Source organism: Artibeus jamaicensis, unplaced genomic scaffold, assembly GCF_021234435.1.
Source record: "Artibeus jamaicensis isolate MK-2021 breed Jamaican fruit bat unplaced genomic scaffold, CSHL_Jam_final contig_936, whole genome shotgun sequence".
Classification (NCBI taxonomy): Eukaryota; Metazoa; Chordata; class Mammalia; order Chiroptera; family Phyllostomidae; genus Artibeus; species Artibeus jamaicensis.
Genome location: NW_026522017.1, coordinates 811314 through 838470, shown reverse-complemented (window position 1 = coordinate 838470; position 27157 = coordinate 811314). Strand labels below are relative to the sequence as shown.

General features: G+C 34.4%; 1 protein-coding gene across 20 annotated transcripts in view; it reads left to right on the top strand.

Annotated features, from left to right (window-relative positions):
* The window catches only part of BAZ2B (bromodomain adjacent to zinc finger domain 2B), a 372986-nt gene that overhangs the window by 159290 nt on the left and 186539 nt on the right, over nt 1–27157 (top strand). The window lies entirely within an intron of this gene.

Here is a 27157-nt window from a genome sequence, read left to right as displayed (position 1 = left end):
GATAAAAATTTTGAGTAAATTATTTACTCAAATCTGCTTTGATCCTGTTTTGTTTATTAAGTATAGAAGCAGTAATTATCAGAAATGTAAATTTGTGTATAGACAATCTTTGTGTTTATGTTTTAATATTTTTTGGAAAACCTGTTAGTTTTTTAATTTTAACATCTTTTAGAGGCCAGAGAGAAATTTTATTGTATTTTTAAAGGCTTTTTTTGGATAATCAAAGGGTATGTAGAGTGACAATGGGGAAATGATAGATTTCATGGCAGGCTGGAGCTGAATGTGGAAATGTAACCAGAATGCTTCAGGAAACAAGACAGGGTACAATGGCAAAAAATGCAGTTTTACACATTATGTCAGCATCAGAGTACTAGTTTCCTAAGTAGAAGAGACACTAGAGAAGAAGGGTAGGGAAATAGATACAAAAAGGTGTTAAAGACTTTTTGGGTGTCTTTACCTTTGGGTCAGTGTCTGAAGCCACGGTGCCTATGCAGTGTTCTGTTTAGATTAGATGGAAGTAAAACAGGCATAAATTTAAACACATTTTCTAATTTTCCAATTCTGTTATGGTTTATTTTTGCATGATGTTGCCATAGCATGTTGTCACTTCTCTTGCTAACTTCTTAAGTGTGTTCTTATTTTCCACTTAAATCAAATTACCTATTTAGGGTCATTCAAAGGTAGCCATGTCCTGTCTGCATAACTTCATTTCCCTCTACTTTCCAACATATAGACTGTATTTTAGAGAAACCACTTCCATAGCCAACATATACTGAGGCTTTTGTCTCCGTATCTTTTTAAATATATATTTTATTGGTTATGTGATTACCCCCTTCATTCCCCTCCATCCTGCACACCCCCTCCCCCCCACATTCCCCCCTTTTAGTTCATGTCCATGTGTTATAAGTTCTTTAGCTTCTACATTTCCCACACCACTCTTGCCCTCCCACTATTTTCTCCCCACCATCAATGCCACTTATTCTCTGTACCTTCTTCCTCTCTCTTCTCCTCCCACTCCCCTGTTGCTAAACTATCATGTGATCTCCATTTCTGTGGCTCCAATCCTCTTTTAGCTGTCTGCTTAGTTTGCTTTTGTTTTAGGTGTGGTTGCTAATAACTGAGTTTGCTGTCCATTCATTGTTCATATTTTTTATCTTCTTTTTCTTAGCTAAGTCCCTTTAACATTTCATATAATAAGGGCTTGGTGTTGATGAACTCCTCAAGGAGTTCTTGTCTGAGTTCTTATCTTGATCTTATCTGAGAAGCACTTTATCAGCCTTTCAATTCTAAATGAAAGCTTTGCTGGGCAGAGCAATCTTGGATGTAGGTCCTTGATTTCATGCCTTGGAATACTTCTTTCCAGCCCCTTCTTGCCTGTAAAGTCTCTTGAGAAATCAGCCGACAGTCTGATGGGAACTCCTTTGTAGGTGACTGTCCCCTTAGCTCTTGCTGCTTCTAGGATTCTCTCCTTCATTTTAATCTTGGGTAATGTAATGATGATGTGCCTTGGTGTGTTCCTTCTTGGGTCCACCTTCTTTGGGACTCTCTGAGCTTCCTGGATTTCCTGGAAGTCTATTGCCTTTGCCAGATTGGGGAAGTTCTCCTTTATTATTTATTCAAATAAGTTTTCCACCTGTGGCTGTTCTTCCCCTTCTAGTACCCCTATAATTTGGATGTTGGAACGTTTAAAGATGTCCTGAAGGTTCCTAAGCCTCTCCTCATTTTTTTCAATTCTTGTTTCTTCATCCTTTTCTGTTTGGTCATTTTTTTTCCTCCTTCTGGTCCAGTCCTTTGATTTCAGTTCCATTTTCCTTTTTATTAGTATTGGTTCCCTGTCCATTTCCCTTCATTTCAATCAGTTTAGCCTTCATATGTTCCTCTAATTTGTGACTGAAATCAACCAGTTCTGTGAGCACCCTGATCACCAGTGTTTTGAACTGTGCATCTGAAAGTTTAGCTACTTCTTCATTGTTTAGATTTATTGGCTCTGGGGCTCTGAGTAGTTCTTGAGCCTTATTTTGATCTGTTTGTGCCTGTTATGTATGAGGAGCGGAGCCTTAGCTGTTCACCAGGGCGGGGCCACCCAGGTCGCTGGTTTGTGGCGCTGTATGTGGGGGCGGGGTCAGAGAGGGGCAACGGTGGTCCCCTCTGCCTGTTCCCACTGCTGGGGCCTTCTAGGTCTGTCTCACTGCTCGCTCCTTCAACAGTTTATCTGTGCGCGAATGTGTGACTATGGTCAGCCCTCAGTGGGTCCGCCCACTATTCCACACCTGGGTGCTGCCCACGGCTGCTGGCGCACCTGGGTTGCACGCCCAGGTTGGTCAGGTGGATCATTGCTGCCTGACCTCGCTCTGCTGCTGGCTCTGCCCCTCTTACTGGTTTGGCTGAAGGGTTCATTGTTGTCAGACTTACATATAGTTCAATTTTCTGTGGTTTGGCTGCGTTTTTGTTGCTAAAACTTTGTTTTTTTTAAACTTGGTTGTGCGAGAAGGTGCAGTGCTTCCACCTACGCCTCCATCTTGGCGGAAGTCCACTCCATGTCTTTTTACATACAGTACATCATTTCATTTTCTTGAAGTAGTTAACTCTCTTTATTCAATACCAATTCATTCTTTAAGGGATCTTGTAGTCTTTTATGATAACTGAAACCTTCACTGAGTTCTCTTTCCTTTTATCATTCCATCTTTATATTCTGCCACAGAGCTCTTTTTAAAAATGTAGAACTTCTCTTTCTAGCTCCATATATGACATTGGTACCTGACTGTGCTATGCCACAGGTACTAAATCCAACATGTCTAAACTTGAATTTCTTTTCTTCCACTTTCCTCAAACCTTACTCTCTCTTCATGTTCTCTGTATTGGTTAGTGATACCAACATCTACTCGCTACTGAAGCCAAAAATGTTAGTTGTCTTCAACTACTTCTTCAAAAGCTCTCATCTATTGTGACATCAAATCCTACTGAATTTCTACATGCAGTGTAATAGTAAGAGCTAATGTTTGTGGAGTGCTTACTCCATGCCAGGTACTATGTTAAGCATTTACCAGTGGTAACTTATTTAAACTTCCTAACAACTTTATTTATCTTTCCTGTTTTTTGTAAGGAATACGTGTATTTTGCTAAAGAAAAAAAAGTACACAGCAGTATCATGAATGTCTCCATTCATATTTTTAGAAAGGGAGGGAGGGAGGGAGGGAGGGAAGGAAGGAAGGAAGGAAGGAAGGAAGGAAGGAAGGAAGGAAGGAAGGGGCCTAATTTATAAGAACTGTAGTGGGGACAGAGGGATGTATTAAATGATAACAAGAGAATGAAATAAGGGAAGTCCAGACTGGGCTTTGCCTGGGCTGTAAGGCAAAAGACCTGTCTTCTTCAGTAGACTGGCATAGGAGTAGTTAGAGATTAAAAAGACTTGAGAGACATGTAAGGCAGTTGTAATATATAGTTTATAGTTAAAAGAAACAATGTAAAAATATTATATGATACAGGAGTATGTAAAATAACCAGATATTTAATCCTAAATAATTTTGTTTGAAATTGTCTCTGGTATTGTAGTAGTGCTGGGCTGATTGTTGATGTAGAAAACAAATCTTTGCCTTAGAAACAAGCATCTTTGTCAGAGGCTGAGCATTGAGAAAAAAAGTACATTCTCCAATTATTGTTTTTTGCTTGGCACCTCTAATAAAAGAAGATTTGCTAAAGGTGGTTACAGAAATTTAGCTCAATATCATTATTAGTAATAAAATACGATTTGTGATGTTCCTAATCCATAATTCTCCTACCAAAAATTACTATTGTGTCATCTTTTCTTAAAATTTAATGTTTGTTTCATAGAAATATGGGAAGTTCAAGGGAATAAGAACTAATATTTCTAGAAACTATAAATATGATGATGGTGATGGTAGTCAACATTCAAGTACTGGGGACTAGACATGAGTTTATTGTTTTAACTTATTTCATCATCCTAACTTCATGAGGGAGGTATTACTATCCTTATTTTACAGTTGGTAAAACTGAGGTATAGAGAGGTAAAGCAGTTTGGTTGGTTCACGTGGTTATTAATCAGTGAAGTTCAGGGTTCAAACCCAGGCCTTTTGACACAGAGCTTGATTGTCTGCTATATAGCTTCTCTTTATGCCATGGTGCTAGATGCTATTAATGTTTATCTCAGTTTTTCATTTATCGGGAAATGTCTTAATTACTTCTTTATTTTAAAACTATAGTTTTGCCAGATATAAAATCCTTAGTTGACAGTTGTTTTTATTTTACCAATTTAAATATGTAAACCCACTTGCCTTCTGGCCTCCATGCTTTCTAAGGAGAAATTAGCTATTAATTTAATTGAGGATTTTTCATACATGACAACTTGTTTCTCTCTTGCTGCTTCCAAGTTTCTATCTTTGTCTTTCAGCAGTTTGACTATAATGTGTCTTAGTATGATTCTCTTTTGAGTTTATCTTACTTGGAGTACATTGATTTTGTTGGATGTGCACATTCATGTTTCTCCCCAAATTTAGGAAGTGTGTAGTCATTATTTCTTCAAAGATTATTTCTGTCCCCTTCTTTCTTCTTTGGAGATAGCCATAAGGCATATGTATAGTACTCCCGAGTGTATCCCATGGATTCCATAGGCTCTGTTCACTTTATTCTTTTTTCTTTATGCTCTTCAGACTGCATAATCTCAAATGACATGTCTTCAAGTTTGCTGGCTCTTTTTTGAGACCCGCTCACATGTGTTGTTGAACCTTTGTAGTGACTTTTTTTTTTACTTTACTTTCTGTACTTTGTAGGTCAGATTTCTCTTTAGTTCCTTTTTTAATATTTCTTCATTGATATTTTAATTTGTTTATATATTGCTGATTTCTTTTTGTTCTTTGTCCATGGTTTCTTTTACTTCTTGAGCATATTAAGACAGGAATTTGTTGCTATTAGATCTAGCTTAACAAGAAATGCTAAAGAGAGTTCTGTAGGTTGAAATGAAAGGATGGTAATTGGTAACTAGAAGTCATAAGAAGAAATAAGAACTCCAATAAAGTTAACTGTAGGTTATTAGGTAAGGAGATAGTACTTTGAAGGAAAGAATAGAAGGCCAGTCAGTGTAGCTAGAAGACAGAGAGCAAGAGTATGGTTTTAGATCAACAATCAGTAGCTATAGGACACAGTAGAGTATGATAAGAATCTTTTTACTTTAAGAACAATGAGAAATGTTTGAAATTCAAATTAAAGTTTAAGTTGTGAATGACCCAATTTTAATTGAGGCTTACAGAGGTTAAGTAACTTGATTAAGGTGGTGCAATGATTAAAAGATAGAATGATGACTATAATCCAGGAGCATCTGGATTTAACATCATCACTACCTCATTTCTTATGAATTAAGAAATGTTTGCCTGGTTTGTGTGGCCCAGTGTATTGAGTGCTAGCCTGTGAACCAAATGGTTGCCAGTTCGATTTCTAGTCAGGGCATATGCCTGAATTGCAGGTCAGTTCCCCACCTGATTTTGTGCAAGGGGCAACCATCTCTTGCACATTGATGTTTCTCTCCTTTTCTTTGTTCCTCCCTTCCCCTCTAAAAATAAATTAATAAAATCTTAAAAATAGGAAACGTCTAAGAAATTATAATCCTGAAATTTTTGTGACTTGAAATTGTTCATTACTTTATTATTTCAACATATTATAACTAAATGTCTGCTGTGTTTGAGGGATGTGATTTAATCCATTAAAAAAATAATTTATTGATTTTGAGAGAGAGGAGAAGAGAGGGAAAAGCGAGGAATAGAAGTATCCATGTATAAAAGAGACATCGATCAGTTGTCTCTCACATGCCTTCAATCAGGGACCTGGTCCACAATCCAGGCATGTGCTCTCACCAGTAATCAGATTGGTGACCTTTCATTCACTTCATGGGCTGATGCCTGAACAACTGAGCCATACCAGCCAGGGATGTGATTTAACTCTTTTAAAACCCAGTCATGGTTATATTCATTTTGTTAGTTCTACTTGTGACCTATTGGTTTTCAGTGAACATGTGAACTCAATGTTTAACGGTGACCATTGGAACAAACACATTTGATGTGTTGTGTATGATTTGTTCCACCTCTTCATTCCTGTCGTCTATAGGAAAATTAACAGTGAAACCTAATTATGTGCCAGACTGTTTCCAAATATGACTTTAATCTTAGCATTGTTGATATTAAGTAACTACTCCAAGTTGACATAATTAGTAAGTTGGGTTCAAATTCATGTTTTTCTAACTAAAGAGAAAGATGTTTCTACTATAATGTATTCAGAGACTATGAAACTAATTTATGTCCAAATGAACTAGTATGTATATTTAGAAGTAAAGTGCTTAATGCTCAATATATATTTGCTAGCTCACTGAATGGCAGAAGCAAGATTATGGGAGAAGAGAATTCTAGTATCAGCCAGTGTGCACCCTGAAGTGACTTCCTGAACTCATTATTCTTCAAACAATTTATATAGTGCCAACCTCTCTTTTACTTATCTTCATTTTTGTGTACCTCTTTATAATATTGATTCTCAGTAAGAGAAGAAACATGATATATGTTGTTAAATGGGAAGTTTCTTGTTCTGAACGATTCTGCCTGGCAAAATATTCCCTAGCTAGGAATTGTGAGCATTTATTTAATCAGTGAATATATTATGTGCTTCACATTCTGTCAGTCACTTATTTATTCTCTGTTAAGCAAACACTTATGGAGCACTGACTTACATGCTTCCACTGTCTAGCTATTAGGGACACTATGGTCAATAAGGCAGAGTTTCTTTATTATGTTTATTTTCTAGTAGGAGAGTAGAAGTAAAGAAATCAATAATTTTTAAAATATTGGTAAGAGTTACAAAGGAATGGGGAGATGTGGTAGTGTATATGGGAGGGACAGGGTAGAAGTGGCAGCAATCTGCAGATGCAACTTGGAGAAGGCCTCAGTGAGGAGGTGAGAGTGTCGAGGAACGAAGGAGCCAGCCACGTGAGGCTGTGAGGAAATAGTGCCAGTGACTCCAGAACATTTCAAGCTGGTGGTGTAGAGGTAGTCAGATGCCATCGAAAGTGGTTAGAACTTCTTTCTAATGTGAAGAGAAGTCGCTGTAAGCGACTTGATTGTAGATTGATTTCATTTCTTTCCATTCCATGTTTAATTTGAAAATGTTCCACATTCAACTTTTCTTCTGTTGGAAGATATTAAGTAACTGCTTCCTTAACAAGGAAGATGTTAAGGAGGAAGCCATGTTAAGAGAAAGCCATGTTAAGAGAAATTAGTGGTATTAAGACATTTTAAATAAATTCTTTGTCCTTTGTAGTAATTTATATTTTAGAGGCATTCTACTATCTTGTTATGAAATTTTATGCTCTTGCTACCATAATTATGAAGGGTCCATCATCTTAAAGGGAAATAGATATGCATTATTTCTTGGTTTAAGAGACATTACATAATTCCTTTTGAATTATTTAGGAAACGTATAAAGATGGATAATATAGTGTTCCTATTCTTTAGGAGCTTCCAGTCTAGTGGTGAAACAGACACCCAGAACAGCACAGACATCGTAGATGCCACAGTAGGGGCTTTTGTGCAGTGTTTCTTGGATGTGTTGAATATAGGATGTGTTCCCTAGGGATGGGGAAGACCCCATCAAAAATAGCATATTCTAGGAAGATTCTCTATCCTGCTTTTGAAACATAGTAGAGAATAGATATCACTATTTGAACAAAGATGCTTATGTTGCAAAAAAATCTTCATAAAGAATTTATGATTTGCACCTATATAGCAAAATACATACATGGTATCTGACTCAGTATATGTGAAAAAGTCCACTCAGAATTTTTCTTCTGAGTGGAGGGTAAAAACACATAGTGGTGCTCATTGTTACTGCTGCCCTTTCCTCTGTTTTCTCTCACCCACTGCCGTCCATTTTTGTACATGTACATGAGGCAGAGAGAAGATAACATTTTAAATGTTTTAAAGGAAGGCTTTATACAAATTTTGGAAGTTTTTTGAAGGGGAGGTGTCATTATAAAAAGGAAAGTGATACATTAGCTGGTGCTAGCGTTTTCTGGTAGTTCTCAACTGGGAGCTTCGATCTTTCCACTACTCAAAATTTCAGGCAGATATTTGATATTTCTACCATAGTATTAAGCAGGTGACTCTCACTAATAATACATACCAGAGTGGTAATGAAATTAATGTCAGTACAACTTGGCCTTGCTTTGCAAGTCTGTTGGTCAAGAATTAGAGGAAAGGTTCCTAGAATATTAAATTGTATGAAATGTAGGCAGGTGCCTAAAGAGAAAGTACAGACTTATTTTAAAAATGCAGAGTGTCCTCATGCTAGAATATGACATGAAGAGAAATGAAGCCAGCACAATGTAATGTAAGTGTTCTGAGAGTATTGAAGGAACCAAAGGAGAAGGGGGTATTTCCTTCTTAGCAGTTAATTTGATTATTGAATCAAAACACAGTGCAGTATTGTATAGAGTGAGTATAAATAGCAAACTAGCAGAGGTAGCAGCAGAATTTCAAGTAAAGATAGCAAGGATTAAAAAAATAGCCTTTTTATAATAAAATTGATCTTAAAGTTAATTATACTTGAATATTTACTGAAGACCAGCATCTTATAGAAGATGATTTTTAATGTAGAAAAAAACTGCAAGGCTGAGTAAACAGGTTTCTGGGTAAGGTGCTAGCTTGAATATATATACTTACTTCATCTGACTGCTAAAGCACCACCAATTTGATAGAGAATATATTTTTTTTAAAAGGCATAACCAAAGAAATAAGCTGAAACCTGGAGAGCAGACAGATGAATGGTAACCAATTTAGCTTATTAACAGAACTGAGTAATCAGCTGACAAGGAAAGCCACAAAGAAACAACCGTCTGATGAAACTTTGAAACCGTCAAGGGTTCAGAATGATCAGTTCCAGTGTCTCTGGAAGGGGCAGCAGCAGTGGAGGGGGCAAGTTACAGGTGCAGGTAAAGCTCGAAATACATAGACTGTATGAAAGTAGAAAATGTCTATTGAGCATTTGTTAAACATAAAAAGTCTATTAACTCATATTTTTTAAGTCTTCTTTACTTAATACAGTTGGATGCCTCTATTGCCCAGTACAAAACTAGAGGTTTATTTGTCTTCAGGAGTGTAATAAAGTTGAGCATCTCTGGACGTGGGTAAATGACACACCTTTGTTGACTGGGGCATCATAGGAAAAAGTGGACTGAGTCAAAGCTTACTGTGTACTGAATATTGGGATCCTCCAGTAAGCTTTGCCCACGTGGCTGATGCAAAAATGAACTAAAGATAAAAATGTCATCAAGGTTGCTCACTGAATGGCTTAGCTAGGTCACCCTACAGTGAAATTTATGCTTGATGAGTCCCACACAGGTCCACAAAATTTTTAATTAGGTTTTACAAGTTCCACTCTTTAATACGAATGGATGGACAAGGGTCATCAGACATTGGAGGAAATCCTGTGTTAGAAATGACAGAGACATCAACATTGGATTATAAGATAACACTGAGGACATCTCATGGAAAATAGGTAAAAGGAAATAGAAAGTAGAAGAGAGATGATTACAGGACCTTGCCAGAGGTGTAACACCTAAGTAATGGGAGAAATATATTATATAGAAATGGGGGAAGGATGGGGGGCCTGTAGAATAAAGGGAAGAGAAGGAGAGGGGAGGTGGGGAGTCAAGGAGGTAAGAAAAAATGAGATTAAAAAAACTTTTTAAAAGATTTTATTTTTAGAGAGAGGGGAAGGGAGTGAGAAAGAGAGGGAGAGAAACATCAACATATCATTGCGTCTTGTGCACCTCTCACTGGGGTCCTGGCCCACAACCCAGGCATGTGCCCTGACTGGGAACCGAACCAGCAACCCCTTGCCTCGCAGTCCAGTGCTCCATCCACTGAGCCACATCAGCCAGGGCAAAATTGAGATCTTTAGTAAGTAACTAAAAAAAAAAATTCCTCATACCAAAAAAAAAAACCTTTTGCATTTTTTAATGTTCCTACCCCAGAGTAATTTTTCCCTTTTCCCACGAGAAAAGAACTTGAGATTTAAGTCATATTAAAAAAAACTTTTTATTGAGGTGAAATTCATGACATAAAATTAACTATTTAGGAGTGAACAGTGTAGCACATTTACAGTGTTGTGGAACCATTATCTCTATCTAATTCCAAAACATTTTCACCACCCCAAAAGGGAACTTCAGATGCATTAATAAGTCGCTCTCCATTCTCCTTCCCAACCTCCCATTAGAATCAGCAATCTGCATTCTGTCTCTTAAGATTTGCCTATCTTAACGATTTAATAAAGATGGAATAAATAATACATATATGACCTTTTGCAGCTGGCTTTGTTCACTTGTTTTGGAGGTTCCTATACCTTGTGGCTTCTGTCAGTATTTCATACTAATTTATATCTGAATACTATTCCATTTTACATATGTAGCACAATTTGTTTATCCATTCATCCTTTGATGAACATTTGGTTTGTTTCCACTTTTTGACCATTGTGAATTGTGCTGCTAGGAACATGCATGTAAATATACTTGTTTGAGTACCTGTTCTTAGAGGTTTGGGGTATATATCTAGGAGTAGAATTGCTAGATTAGGTGTTATTTTTATGTTTAACCATTAGAGACAACACCAGATCATTTTCTACAACAGGTGAACCATTTTGCCTGCTCTTCAGTAATGTACAAGTTTTCCAGTTTCTCCGTATCTTTGCCAGTATTCCTTTCTTTTTTAAAATTACATCTGTACTAGTGTTGGCCATTTGTATATCTTCTTTGTAGCATTGTTTGTTCACATTCTTTACCAGTTTTTAAAATATGGGTTGTCTTCATATTGTTGTATTGCAAGAGATTTTTATATATTTTGGATCCTAGACCTTATCAGATGTATGGTTTGTAAATACTTTCTCCCATTCTGTAGATAACTTTTTTTAAAGAAAGAGGTGAAGGGAGGGAGAAAGAGAGGGAGAGAAACATTGATGTGAGAGAGAAACATTGATCAGTTGCCTCTGTTTCCTATGTGCCCGACAGGGACCAAACCTGCAACCTAGGCTTGTGCCCTGACCAGGAATCAAACCAGTAACCTTTCGCTTTGTGGGATGACACCCGACCAGCTGAACCACACTGGTCAGGGCTGTAGATTCCTTTCTTGATAATGTGCTTTAATGCTCCCAAATTTTTAATTGTTTGAAATCCAACTTATCTTTTCCTTTGTTGCTTGTGCTTTTGGTTTCATATCTAAGAGTCAATTGCCAAATCCAAATTCATGAAGATTTACCTCTATCTTCCTTCTAAGAGTTGTATGGTTTTATTTATATTTAGGTCATTGATCTTTTTTGAGTAAGTTTTTATTTGGTAGGAGGTAGAGTCTAATTTCATTCACTCTTTGGTGTATAGATACTGTCTTCCCAGCATAATTTTTGAAAAGACTCTTTTTTTTCGTCCATTGAATAGTCTTAGCTCCCTTGTCAAAAATTAGTTGGCCACAGATGTATGGGTTTAACTCCTGTACACTCAACTCAGTGACATCGGTCTGTTTGCCCTGATGTCAGTGCCACATTTTTTTGATTGTTGTGTTTTGAAATTGGGAAGTGTAAGTCCTCCAACTGTGTTTTTCTTTTTCAGTATTATTGTAAATGGAACTGCTAATTTACTTTCTGGGTTGTTCACTGTTAGAGTAGGAAAACAACTGATTTTGCGTGTGTGTGTGTTGTTCTTATACTATCATTAAATACACTGGTTTAGTTTTATAATTTTTGTTTTAATTCAGAAAAGAGAGAATTGAATCCAGTTTGGTTTTTCATATAAAAAGAATGGTCATTACAATTCCTCTTCTTTACTTTGGATTTCAAAATAATACAGAGTTCTTGATGTGCTATATAAAAACTGATCAGATGAACACAACTGAAGGATCTGGTGAAGATCTTGGGCTGAACTTGGTGAATTATCATTTTATGTCTACATTTGCTTTCACTTCCCCGTCAGCTCACCTCGTGGTTTTATGTCATTTGCTTTCATTTCCCTATCAATTCACCTCGTGCTTTTATTCTGTAACAGATTAAAAAATGTAAAAAAAGCAACAACACCATCATGGCACTTGTGTCTGTGCTCCATTGTGTGGTACAGGTGTTATGTATCATGGGCACTCTCATCCAGTTGTCACTCACTACCACACACAATGTGTGTTTAAGGTTCTCGGCCTATTCTTTGTGCTTACTGAGAAATGTCATTTTATTTATGATTTAAAATAGGTATTTAAACATGTTATTGTCTCATTTAATAATACAGATACTTCAAAGCATTTTGTGAAACTCCTTGAGAAATTCCAATTTATAGTACTCACTTGTAAGGAAGGTCTTTTGTGGAGAGAGCTGTCTTATTCAGGTGTCTGTTCAGAATGTTGGGACTTACACCCTCAGTCTTGTTTCCAATTAAGTATCTGTTGGTTTCCAATAAGTATTTTAATGTGTATGTGTAGTTGCTTGCTCATGTGTTCAGCAAGTCTGTCTATGTACAATTTTACCCATTCTGTCAATCAGTTCTTTCTAAAGCATCATTTAAAGATGGGTTAGTATATGAGAACTTGGGGACCAAAACAATGACCAAATAACTATAGCAGCAATAACTCATTTACACTTCTGCCCCACAGATATGGACAGCATTGGCTAAAACTTCCACTGGACAGTTTCAGTAATTTTAGATCATTTCTTAATGTGGATTTCACTTGGAGAGGTGATTTTAGTTTAGTTAAATGGTAACGATGAAAAGAGAATAGCCTACATAACTTTATAGCTTCCTAGTCCTATGGACAATGACTGAGGAGACAAATCATGCAGGAAACATCTACAAACAGAGAGAATATTCACATTTTAAAGCAAGGTGGGCTCATTCTTATCTGAGTTTGTACTTGAATTTCATAGGTAACACGAATTATTTCTAATCCATTTTCTTTGTCTTATTTGAAGTAATATAAAGTGATCATTTTTACATACTGAATATTGGACTTATTAGGCAAAATAAAGCTTATGATTAGTCATCTTACTCTTCAAATAAAATAAAGGTGTATTTTAATAAGTCATCTTAGAAATCAAAGTCCGTGAGTGCATAAAAATATTTTTTCAAAGAATAAAAATTTTCCATACTGTAGTATGTATAGCGCCTGACAATTTAATTATATCTTTCAGTATAGTTAATACTGAGTACTAAGAAATTAAGACTAATAAGCCCTAATATGCCATTTTAATTGTATAAGCATACTTAGTGGAAGAAATAAGGCAAGTTACTAGAAATTAACTTTCCTTTTTATATGTTTACTGAATGTAACTAATTTCCTTAAAAAAATTAAAGTTATTACTTAATTTCAAAATATTTTTTGAAAATAAGTTATTACAGAATATGATTTAAATTCTAATTTAATGTTTAGAAAAATATTTTTTGTTTGACACATTCTTCCAGAAACACACTTTATAAATTCTCCATATACTTTGCATCATGACATCAGAACAAAAACGAGGTTTTTTTCTTTTGAAATTGTGAGTATGTTAAAAAAGACTATGAAATATAAACAAAAATTTAATTTGATTATAGCTTCACTGGTTAAAACAAACACTCTACAAATATTTTCTTTAACCAAGTTCATATTCATTATGTTTTTTACATTATATGTTTGATTCATCTCTCCTTTTAAATGATGTGAAGTAATGATGCCCTTGGTATGTGCTTTAGTCTACATCAAAAGGTAATTATTATTTCACATACATTCATTTTTTTAAAAATTGATTTTAGGTGAGGAAGGGGGGAGAGCGCGTGCCAGAGAGAGCGTGCACGAGTGATTGATTGATTGATTGATTGATTGATTTTTATGTATGCCCTAACAGGAGGTTGAACCCACACCCTTGACATATAAAAATGGTGCTCTAACCAACTGAGCTATCTGGTTAGGGCTACATTCATCTTATCTTACAAATATAAAATGATAAATTTGGCAACTGTATCTTCTTTTAGCTTTCCCCTAGTTCCTAGTAAAAGGTATTTACTGAATTAGCTAGTGACAGCTACAGTATCAGAAATCCAGAATTCATTCTGAAATTGCTGCTTTTGCCTTTAGTGTTTTATTAGTTGTGTTTTGGTGTGTACCTGTTAAGTGAAAATAATCATTCCTATTATTTGGGATGATGTTATTTTTTTCCTCAACTTTTCACATATGCGAAAATATTTTAACTCTTCAATCAGTCAGGATTAAATCTATTTCAAAATATTACCTGAATCTACAACTTGGCTCAGAAATTAAGATGCAGTGTTAGATATAAAAGAGAAGAAATGTAAAGTCATATTAGGTCTGATACTCATTTTAGTAAACCAGGCCTCAGAGTGACCAGCACTGTGTTACACAGCCCGTTTATGGCAGAGGCTGCAGCATCAGCATCAGATTCCTAGCCCAGTGCTCTGTTTCTGAAAATTAGGTGACTTTATTTCTTTTTAATGCATTCTATTTTTACTGTTGTTTTAGGAAGAGTATCACATTTCAGGCCTATTTCTGTTGTTAGTGTCATTATTTTCTACATAAAACTGTGAACCTATGAACATGATATCATTTGGGATTACTCTTTTTCCTCTGGCTCTAAGTAATCAAAATTTAAAAGGGCCTGTGATCTAGCTTCAGTGTCTTGTGCAGACTTTGTTTCCTTTCATTCCTACCACCACCCTATTTAGGTCATTGTAGATCTCTACACTAGCTTACGTACTAGTTTGTCTTCAGTTTCTTGTCTCTTTTTCTCCTTCATTATGGATAACATTGCCATACTGACTTATCCGAAGTCATGATTTCTTTTTCCACACCTTTGTTTGTTTACACTATTCCCTTTTTTTGAAGATTCTTTTACTACTTTTGAATATATATTCAAATGCTGTACATCCTTCAAAAGCCAACTCACATCTCATTTTCTTCTCAGCACTGGCCACATCTACCTAAAGGAAGTACCACTAGAAAATCTAGGGGCAGTTTGTTGTCTGTAGTAACCATTTCACATCTAGGCTCATAATATCCTATTATCATACAGTTGCTAGAGCAGGGAGAGACTTTAGGTTTCGCTCTACAGTTTTACTAGAGTTAAATGACTAACATGAGAACTTGGAAGGTTCAGAGCAGAGACAGAGATGTAATTAGACTTACGTCTCCTAACCTGTAATCCAGAATTCCTTCTTGTGTAACATACTTCTTCTCACTAAATAGTGCCTTGTCTTTTTAGTCTTTTTTCATGAGTGCACTTATTTCCTCTAAATGAGGCCAAGAATCTTGTTTTAAACTTTTTTGTATTCCCCTTAATGTTTAGCATCTAATAGGCCTTAATTCTTTATTTTGTAGAGGATTACTTTGAGATAAAAGTAGTAATATTTTAAATAAGGCATTATTTCTATTTTTATAAATATTAATGGCCAAAGATTATACTGATTTTATTTAAAAATGGTTGAAGAGGAGGTTTTAATAGTTCTTGGTAGTTTGCATCTACTTCTAAAACTTTACTAAACAAATAGTAGGAAATAAAAATGAAAAATACTTTGGGTTTTATTGCTATGTAAATGAGTCTCACTTGCTTAATATGTTAAGAACACTGATTCACGTGCAAAACTAGAACTTTTATCAACATTTCTTCATTGCTTTACTGTGTTCAATTTTTTAGGAAATAAAATGTTTTATATGCAGTAAGTTTGTAGCCGATTGTATTAAAGGAAAGTATGATATAGTTTTGTTGTCTTAGTTACTAAGCCAGTATTGAAAATTACCTAGTACATTCTTTCAGGTTTTAGAGTTTTACAGATATATCTGATTTAAAGCATATAAGTAAAGCAGCAAGAATTATAGCAAATATATACACTTTAAAATTCTTTTGCAACTCAGCATGAATAAAAATGGCACCTTAGAGGGCAGCTTAAATACCTCTCAGGTGAAATAAAGCACGGGTTTCATGCGTATAGTTGGGGATGTATGTATCATCTGCTTCAGATGTATTACAGAGGTGATGTCAAGGTGAAAGCAGGCTTACAGAATGGTTGGAAATCATTGATATTCTGACTTGGAGGCTGTAAATGGCTCAGTGGCAGATGGAGTCTTTGTCAAGGAAGAAAAATGGCAGCTTTGGAGCATCATAGATGTTTTGCTAGCAGCTCAGCACACAGGCTGTGACCTTCTAGTGTTCAGGACTGTCTTATGCTCTAATAAACTGAGCTTTTATTCACCTAAGGTAGATAAACAGTACTGATATTTCAGGACAGATTGAGGTGTTTCATTATAGAGAAACAAATATGTTTTATTATCTGTTTTTTAAAAGAAGTACCGGTAAGCTTTTAAGGGAACATGAATTTTTTGGTATCAGAAATATTTCTCAGTTTCCAAGAGAGAAAACAATGGAGTTTAACTTAAAAATATTTTCTTGGAATCACATACTATTAAAACTAAGAAATATGTTAAAATTTCTAGACAAACCCATTCATTTTACAGTTGAAGAGACCGAGTCTCAGAGACTGATTTAACCAAAGTCACTAAAATAGTTCATGGAGAACATTAGGTGACTCTTAGATTATTACTTGTTATACATATGAAATATGTTTATTTATGAAGGTAAAAAAAACTACTCTCTTTGAATAAAACTTAGAATATCACAGAGTATACCTACTTATTCATGACAGCTATGTAATGATAGTACATAATTTGAGACTTTTATTTACTGTTCAACTGTGCATATTTTTATTGAAAAGAATTCAGGTTTTTCATTTTAGTCTGTCATCACTACAGTGCTATATAAAAAAAATTTTGTTAAATGGAATGTTTATACCTGAGTTGCAAAGATATATATTCATGAGCTATGTCTTGATTTCTTAATAAGAATATATTTAAACAACATTTTGTTTAAATAAGGATCATTCAAATACATATTTTGTGTTGACATATTTAAGTATTTTAAAAAGCTCTTTCTGTTAGAAATACTGCATTTTACATTGAAATATTTAAAGGTTTTGTAGGTTTTATATTGAGCTGTTTTGAAAAATTGTTGTACATGTCAGTGAGAACTTTTTCCAATTTTTGGAGGAATCTATTATATTCCTCTGTATTATCATGTGGAGTATGTTCACTTGGACAGCTGACTTACAAGGAAGAGTAATAAGTCATGGCTAAAGTTAAAAGGGGAAGGATTATACACCTAAAACCTACTAAAGCATTTGACAATTGCTAAAGTCATAGAAAGGAAGCACTATATATCATGGAAGAAAACAACCCTTTGCTCTAGAGAGTCAAGGTTATTGCATTTAGTGCCTCAGGTTATATAGCCTTTCAAAAGTCAGTGTCTAAAGAAGAACAGTTAAAGAGGTATTTAACAACAATTATACAAAATGATGTTTGTGCATTTTCTTAAGGTAAAATTATAAAACAGTTTTACAATTGTTTTGGATTAGGAGAAAAAAATGGAAAGGTTAGAAGCTGAAAGCTTCTGAAATCCTGAGGTAAGGGTTTTGTTTTGTTTTTTTTTTAAGGATAAAACTGGTCGGACTTGTAGAACAGAATGTGGGCATGGAAAATATTAACCACAATATCATAAAGGAGAATACTATAGCTGTCTATGGATATGTTGCTGTGTAGCTATTTCACCTATTATCTACTTTTATATGAAGTAAATGCACTCAGATGAAAGGTTAAATGATGGTTACTAAATTATTCAACAACTAATTACTGAGTGCCTTGTCCATGCAAGCACCAAGAATAGGCAGTTAAGAAAACAGACTCTGGACTCATGGGATGTACACTCTGTGAATGAAGGAATAGTTAATAAATTAATATTCACTATGCTGGATGGTAATCAACACTGTGAAGAAAGATAAAAACAAATTAAGGATCATGAGTGCCAGGGTTGTGGAGTTAGTATTTGTTATATAATGGTCAGTGGAAGGCCTCTTTTATAACACGACAGTTTAACAGAGATCTTAAGAAAGTGAGAGAGGGAGTCATGCGTATGTCTGGATGAGGAGTATTGCAAAGAAAACAGCAAATGCCAAGGCACTGAGGGAGATTGTGCTTGGTATGTTCCAAGAACACTAAGGAATCCTGGAGTGGCGTGAGTAATAAATGAGAGTGAGTAACAAAGAAAGCCACAAAAATTTCACATACACCTACATTTCAAGGAGATTTGTCTTTTTATTTTTACGAGTAGGTTGAAAAAAACTTATGCTCTAAGCTTAACCAAAGCTCATGCTGTTGCTACACCAGAAGGCCCCAAAGTAGTTTCTGTGGAGCATTGATTGTATAGCATGAGTATTGTATGGAAAAAAGGGTCCACGGTCAAATAAGTATGAAAAAAATAGGGTTAGTGTTAAATATATTCAGTTTGGTTTAACAGTGGTTCCTGTGCATCTTTTAATGTGCTGATGTATTTTATGAATCTCCCACATATTTTGATCCTTCTTCAATAAGCATTTTATGGTAAATGCATCTTATATTTATGGTTGTATAGTCCTACAGGTTAACTAAAAGTTAATACTGTAAAAGGATTTTCCAAAATTGCTGTTTCATAATTTCTCTATTCTCCATAAGACAGTACCTCTCTCTGCCTGCTTTTTCACTGCAGACTACAATTTTCTTCCTAAGTATTTCTCAAATCCACTTTTTGTTCTTGATTCATAATGCCTAGATCTTTATATGTTTGAGTCATGACTCACCTGTCATTATGTGTCCTCTTAACTGGAACTCTACCTCTAGTCTTGCTGTGTCTAAATTCATCATCCTCTTAGTGATGATTTAATTGATACCATAAACCTAACTTGGTGATTGTTCGGCTTAAAATCCTTTACTAGCTTCCCATCACTAGAAAATAAAATTTAATCTCATTTATAGGGCAAATGAAATCTTCTACACTGTGTCTCCTGCCTGCATCTAAAATTTTGCCTAAATCATCCACCCTTAGTGCTTTCTAATGTTGAAATCATTTAAACTTCCTTAAAACAGACAGTGGGTATACAGCCCTTTTGCCATGGTTTAATACTATTATCATATCCTGACACAGCCATCCCCCTGTGAGTAGCTTAATTTCTCCATTCCTAAAGGTTTAGAACAGTCATAATTTTCTCCAGGAACACTGAAGCTCTTTGTGGCTAGTCAGGTACACTGATGTAGAATTCCGTCAAAGCACTTAAAACAATGAAATAAAAATATGTGATTGTGTTTCCTGTACTGTCTATATCCTATAGCTACTACCCATCTTAAGTACTTCATATTCTCAGTGTATACTAAATAAATGATGAAATGAACTCTACTAAGTAGTTGAAGCCTTATGATAAACAGATCTAGCTTTCTCCCCTTTCCAGTCCAAAATCTGTTCAGAGCATATATTTAAATGTAAAACTTCAAATTGTAAAACTTTTAGAAGAAAACATAAGGGAAAAATCTGTGGGACCTACCTTAGTGAAGAGTTCTTACACATAACACAAATATCACAATCCATAAAAGAAAAAATCAATCAGTTGAATTTTATAAAAATTAAAACTTTTTGCTTTGCAAAAGACTCTGTTAAGACATTGAAAAGAAGCTAGGTACTAGGAGAAAATACTTGAAAACCACATGTCTGTCAAAGGACTCATATCTAGTATATATAACACCTCTCAAAACTCAAGTAAAAATGCCAACGGTCAAATTAAAAAATGGGCAAAAAACACAAAGAAACATTTCACCAAAAAGGATATGTAGATGTCAAATGAGCATAAAAAAAAAAAGATGTTCATCATCACTGCCCATCAGGGAAATGCCAAAATGAACTATCAGAACAGCTAAATTAAACATCAGTGACAATATCAAATACTGGCAAGGATGTGGGGAAATTGAACTCTTACATATTGCTGGTGGGAATGCAAAATGGTACAGCCACTTTGGAAAAGTGTTTGGCAGTTTCTTAAACAAACATACGCTTATTACATAACCCAACAAGCACACCCCTGGGCATTTATCCCAGCAATATGACTGTATGTGTTTCTGTACAGCAGCTTTATTTGAATTGGAAACATTCAACGTGTCTCACAGCAGGGGAATGGCCAAACACAGTGTGATGTGCCCATACCATGCAGTAGTACTTAGCAACAAAAGGTATCAACTATTGAACCATAGAACAGTCAGAGAGATCTCAAGGGTATTAAGCTGAGTGAAAAAAAAGCTAATCTCAAAATGCCATGATTTCATTTCTATAAAGATACAATTACAGAGATCAAGAACAAATTGGTGATTATCGGGGTGAGGGGTGGTGGAGGAGAGGCGCTGGTGTGACTGAAGGAGTGGCAATGGAGTTGTTCCACATCTTTGTTGCCCTGTTGGTTATATGAGTTTGTACAGGTGATGAAATAACTTAGAATTATACATACATTTTGTAGTTTGTTTTCTGGTTTTTATATTGCACTATAGTTATGTAAGGTGTAATCATTGGTTGAAACTGGGTGATGAATACATGGGACCTCACTGTACTATTTTTCAACTTTCTGTAAATATATAGTTATTTCAAATTAAAAAGTTTAAAATTTTGTTTTTTTCCTTCTGTCTCCAAGACATGGAACAACTTGTGTGCATTGATGGATGAATGAGTAAAGAAATTGTGGTGTGTGTGCATGTGTGTATTTGCACACAGTTGAATATTATACAGCCATAAAAAAGAAATCCTACCATTTGCAACAACATGGATGGACTATGAGGACATTGCTAAGTGAAATAAGTCTGACAGAGAAACACACATACCATAATATATCACTCATATGTGGAATCTTAAAACAAAACAAAACTGAACTCATAGATCAAAGAGCAGATTGGTGCGTTTCAGAAGTGGGTGGTGGGGCTTGGGCAAAATGAGTGGTGGTGGTGGTCCAAGGGTACAAATTTCCAGTTACAAAATAAGTCCTGGTAAAAGCAAACAAAAAACAGTTATACCTCATTAAAATTTACATGCCTTTTTATTTTTATTCTCTTCTGTATACTGCAGAGACTTATTCATTGATCATAAAACATATACATCTTCTTTCTCGGTTTATTTAGGATTGTCCTATCTTAAACAAAATAACTAGAAGTAAACAAACAAACAAAATCTTACCTCCCTAAAGTAATTGTGTTTACATATTAAAAATATTCATGTTAATTGTAGCTCTAGTTTATTCATCTTAACTGCTGTATACTGTTATCTATGTTTTATGAAATAAACATAACACAATCTTTTAATTTATTCATTTTCCCATATTTTACTATACAAATAGTGCTGTAATTTATATGTTTGTATATGACACCTTATGCATATGTGTGGAAACTTCACGGGGTTACATACCTAAAAGTGGAATTGCTTTGATACAGACTACATACAGTGCTGATTTTACTGTAGCGCTTACTTTCTTTTTACAGTGGTTATGCTGCTTTCCACCACCAGTGCGCAGGAGATTTCTCGCTGTACGTTTTTGCCAACCTTTGGGATTTTCTTAATTTTTGCCTGACCACTCCCTCTGTATAGAACCTGGTTTGAATCCCAACAGATTTTACATCACAATAATTTTTTTTTTATCTCTGGCAGTATTTTGACTAGCCGAGAAGTAAAAACATTTTTAAATTACCTATTAAATTTGTATTTATCTGCCTATCTCTGAGTCTCCCACCTTATTTCAGAACCCTTACCTCCTGCTTAAACTATTGCAATGGACCAAATATTGTAATATCCTTATTGGAAGTTTCTTTTTGCTCCAGTCCATTTTGCTTAAATCTAGTAGATCAGCATTTCTAATGCAAGTAGTTTACCATGTTAAGTCAGACCTTTTAATATGCTCTTCAAGCTTGTCTCCAGTAAGGTCCTGAACTTTATCTTAGCCATGTCTTCTCTTGTTTTCTACGTGTGCTCTATATGTTGGCCAGACTAAATTATATTAATTTATTTACTTATTAATTCATTCAAGCAGTAGATATTTAATGATCTGATTATGCAATACAGGTATATTAACATTTGAGTTTTATAGTTTTGTAGTTTAGTAGCTAGTGCCATAAAAAGAACAACTGATTCCTGGGGAGCTTGCAAGCGGCCTCAAGCTATTATCTGAATATACCCAGTGCTTCCTTCTCTGGTCCTCAGCACGTTTTCCCTCCGATTGGGATGCCTTTTTTCTTGGTTCCTCCACATAGCCATCTTTGCATTTCAAAATCCTACACACTTTTCAAGGCCCACCTAAGATGTCACTTTTCAGTGAAGCCTTTTCTGACATCCTCAGTTAATTTTGACCCCCCAAAACTTAACTACTAATTGCTTACTGTTAACTGGAAGCCATACTGATCATCTAAACAGTTGATAAACACGTGTTTTGTATGTTCTATGTATTATATAGTGTATCTTTACAATAAAGTAAGTTGGAGAAAAAATGTTATTAAGAGAATTACAAGGAAGAGAAAATACATTTACAGTACTGTTTATTGAAAAAAAATGGTGTAGAAGTAGACACATGCAGTTCAAAACCTTGTTGTTCGGGGTCAACTGTATATTGCTTTCAAGGCACTTACGTTCCATGCATTTGTCTTATTCATCCAAGGTGATAAGTAGAGTGCTTTGTCAATTCATCTATTGCCCTTGTTGCACTCATATAATGTCTCGTGTATGGTCGGCATACTATTGATTACAGTGATTTAATTAAATGTAACATTAATAACATCCACTTCACCAATTTGATTTGAGGAATGATCAACTTGAATTAGAAAAAGGTGCTTAATATATGTAATTTTTATCTCGTATTTCTTAAAACACTGTAGGATAAATTTTAATTGAACACTGGGTTTCTCTAGTGATCTTTAAGACTTGCTCTGATGAATAGTAAGGTTTATTTATGATAATATAAGAGTTGTTCAGTTTATTTTTATACTTTTAAGTAACTCTTAAGTCAGTTTTTCAGACTGTACTCACAGGAATCATATAAATTGTTTTAATGAGATGGTTCCATCGAGATGACTTGGCTACTGTTGGGTGCTTGCCCTCCCCCAAAGAATAGCCCTTCACTTATTTTTTTTCTATACTGGGCTTTTTCACATGAGTTTTTTAAAGAAAGGACTCTTCTGCTAATATAATTTGAAATAATTGTTAAGAGAGTATAAATACTCTTCAGTTTTATCCATTTATTTACATATTTGCCAGTCTTACAAAAAGATATTATTCCTGCTCTTTTATTTCTTGTATTACCACAAATTTAAAATCAGTAGTCCTAAAAAATATAAGGCTTCAAATAGTTAAGCAAATGGTAGGTAATTGGCTTTAAGTGTAAAAAATAAATTGTTTATACTCTGAATATTCTACATTTTAATATGGATCTTTGAGGAGTTAGACTGTCAGAAGTTACTGGAATTTGTATAAAAATTGTTAGGCTGAAGAATTTTTTAGATCATGACTTCTTAAAGTTTGATTTGCATAAGATCCTGATTCAGTTGATCTGGGTTGGAATTTGAGATTCTTCATAGCCAGCAAGCAATTTAAACGCTGCTGGTTGTAGACTACACTTTGAGTGGCAGGGAGCTAGATGACTTTCCAAATTTTAGTGTTACATTTTTTACCCAAGAGAACATAGGTTTCGGTATTGCCATAGACAATTTTTAGACTGTCAGTCTGGTTCATATTTTGCCATTTTAATAGAAATTTCTGCGCTTTTGTTTTTAAGGAAATAGTTTGTGTGTAGATTAATGATTGGTCTGTGATTATATGGTTCTTTGCTTAAAATCGTCTTTCAAGATTTTAAAATTAGTTAGCCTTAAGAACTATTAGACTGTCTGGCAACTTTCAGAGCGTTTAAGCTTAATAAGAAATATCTGTTGGGTTTACTGTTCCAACAGAACTACTGATTATACTACTGATTGACGTTTGTTATCTTGCAGGATATTGTTTTAGGCTAAAAATTAAGGTATTATAAAAATAGGAAACAAATTTGTTTAGCTAATGCTCTTTCAGTTGGTGTAAGTACTGCTTTTTTAAAAAAGCTGTTCTTTTTATCATGAATTAGTAGCAAATATATACTACAGCAGGTTAAACTGTTAATTTTATCTGTAGCACATGTGATTCAAAATCTATTTTGTGGAAGCAAACCAATGGGACATAGAGACATTTAGTTAAATGGCTTATACTAAAAAAATTAAATAATTTCCGAGGGACATTAATACTTTTCTTTAAGATGTATAATAGTAAATACTTTCATTGTCTTTTAGGCTTATACAGAAAATTGTAATAACTAAATCATAAATCTTTAAGAAAATCCTCAGAATTCCTTATTTTTGATAAATGGAAACTGGTAATTAACGTTGTAGACCAGGAGAGTAGAGCATGGGGGTGATTTGATTATTGTATAAAAATATTAGAATAATTTTCATGTTGATAGTTACATCCACCCTACAGTATTTCACTTGTCAGTAGTAGAAATTGCTAGAGGAATTATATTATAATTAAAATGTATTATTTTCTTATTACATACTAAGTAAGCCCTAGCATTACTATAAGAGTTTTCATATGAAATTCACATCAAATGTTGATAAGTTTTTTTCAGACCTGATCCAAAAATTTTGTATAGAAATAAACTTCCTTTGTTTCTTCTGGTAGCACCCATTGATTTTTTTCCCTTGAAGGTACATTAATAGTGCTTATAGAAGCAGAACAGTTGGAATTTACATTAAAAATAAATGTTATGAATAAAAAGCAGTCCGCTCTAACATTATAGTCTTGATTTTGTTTTACCAAAGTTCCAAAATCTGAGGGACAAAAATACTGACAAGGTCAAGAAAAAATGAAAGAAAGAACAAACGATGCAAAAAGAAAATGACACTGAGGTCTTGGTTTAATACATATGTATTCCAGGCTGATGGTTGATTTCATTAGCAAATCTCATTGTTATGCAATGTCTGTTCTTCTGCAGCAAAGTGAATATTGTTTCTCACAGGCTCTATGTGTATCTATTATGTTGAAATAAATGAAAAAATATATATTTGTAGCACTTTTTGGTTTACTCTTTTCAATTTGTCTTTTAGGAAGAAAAAGAAAATTGTATTATTTTTTCTCTTTTGTTGTTAAATTAGTCCAAAAGCTTTTCAGTGTATATTACAGATATGTTTCCTACTTTTGTTCTCTGAAGTAATGATAAGGTAGTTAACAATGTTATTTAATTATCCTATAACTTTTAAAATAAACAAAATATAATCTTGATTACTTTAAGGTAATGTTAATATGAACTTCTTGGGCATATGCTTTTTAACGTATTTTTAAGTGTTAGCAGTGGTTTTCTTATTGCAAGAAAAATGTTGAGCAAGTGTATTATGCCAAGTGCAAATACTGTTACCTTTTGCAATAGCAAAAATTGTATGTTAAGGTTATTATAAATAGTTTTGGATTTTCATAAAATAGGAAATTCAGAAATAACAACTTTCAGTGGACACTTTGGAAGAATTTGTTTACTAAGAGAAGAGACTACATGATTCTTTGGGTTATGTATATGAGTTCAAATGTGGATCAAACAATTGTCATTTACCTTTAGTTATTTTGAGGTCTGATAATAATCTACAAAGTATATTTGGTTCTTGGTAGTGTTCTCAAAAGTTATCTTCACAACTAAAGTTTTTTTTGCCAAACTTGAAAATAGAAAAGCCCAAGGTTTTATTTACTATGTGTTGATGATAAACCATTGAGAAATGATCTGTATGGTAAAAATCGCCATTCTTGCTTACTTGATCCAATCCTAGTAAATAAATATCTTGCTCATTTGGGGAAAATATGAGCTGATATAAATATGTATGTTTACTAGTACCTCATATTGAGTTAATTTGTACTTAAAGTCTTTGCATTTTATTCTTCACAGTGGTTAATAGAAAACAAGGGAGTTTAAAATCTGGTAGAGGAAGTCCCTAAAACAATTAAGTTGTATTATGGAGCTAAGTCATGTAGAGACGAAGGTTTCATGGGCCCAGACAGTAAGCTGTGGAAGTGGAGGAACATCCAGAAAGTGGTGAGATCCAAACTGATAAGGAGGTGGGGAAGCAATGAGAAACAACAGAAGCATAATTTGGGAGGTGGGAGAAGATATACGTGGCATCTTTGGAAAACGAAGAGACCAACCCAGTTGTAATAGAAGATACCATTTGCCACCACCTATTTACCTCATATGAAAATAAAATTTTAGCATTATTAAATTTTAGTAGTATTCAGTCCAGATCCATGGTATATTGAGAAACTAGCATTGTGGACTTTGAATTTTCTTGTATAATAAAATGGGAGATGGGAAGTTACCTTTATATTAATATTGTTGTCATCCCTCTCCTTTCAATAATGTAAGAAGTAAATGCTGTAAAAGCATGCAAACATTCATTCTCTAAAATGAATCTAAATTGGTGCAGACTGAATGGGAATATACGACTCTCGAAACTCTAAGTCAGATTTATCTATTAGAAATACCAAACTGAGGAGGAATAAAAATCATCATATATTGGGTTCCCAAGCTGTTGAATTTAGCATGATCATAGAATGTCACCAACGAATAAAAGAGGAGCTGTTTTAAGTTAAAAAGAGAGGTCCCACTCTAGTCTGGACCTACACAGCCGTGTCTTCTCTCCTTCACCTGATCTAGAGCCAGTTATCACTTACATACCCATTTTACTTACTCATCCAGCAGAAGAACCTGCACTTAGAAAATGAAATATAAATTTGGAATATGGAAATAGTCTGTGAATTTAATAAGATCCTAGAGATTGTTGTTTTTGATTTAAAGACCCTAATTAGACAAATTGCATATGTCTCCCTAGCAAAATGGTTTATATTATGGGGTAACCTTACATTATGTTATGGCCCTGGTTTGTGCTGAGGAAATGTTAAAAGAAACTCTCATGTGACATTTGTTACTTCATTTTTATAAAATGCTATTAAGAAAATTATTGTATTGTCTAATGTTGCATTATTGAAAAGTATGCAAGAAATTCCCCTCTGTTTTGAGTACTAGGAAGAACTTTGATACTTGATGTATTTTACAAAATACATCATATCGAAAGTGTTTTCTAATTTGAACTTGTTTCCCACTTTACTTTGATTGCTAGAAAGCTCAGAGCTGCACCACCTACATCTTATA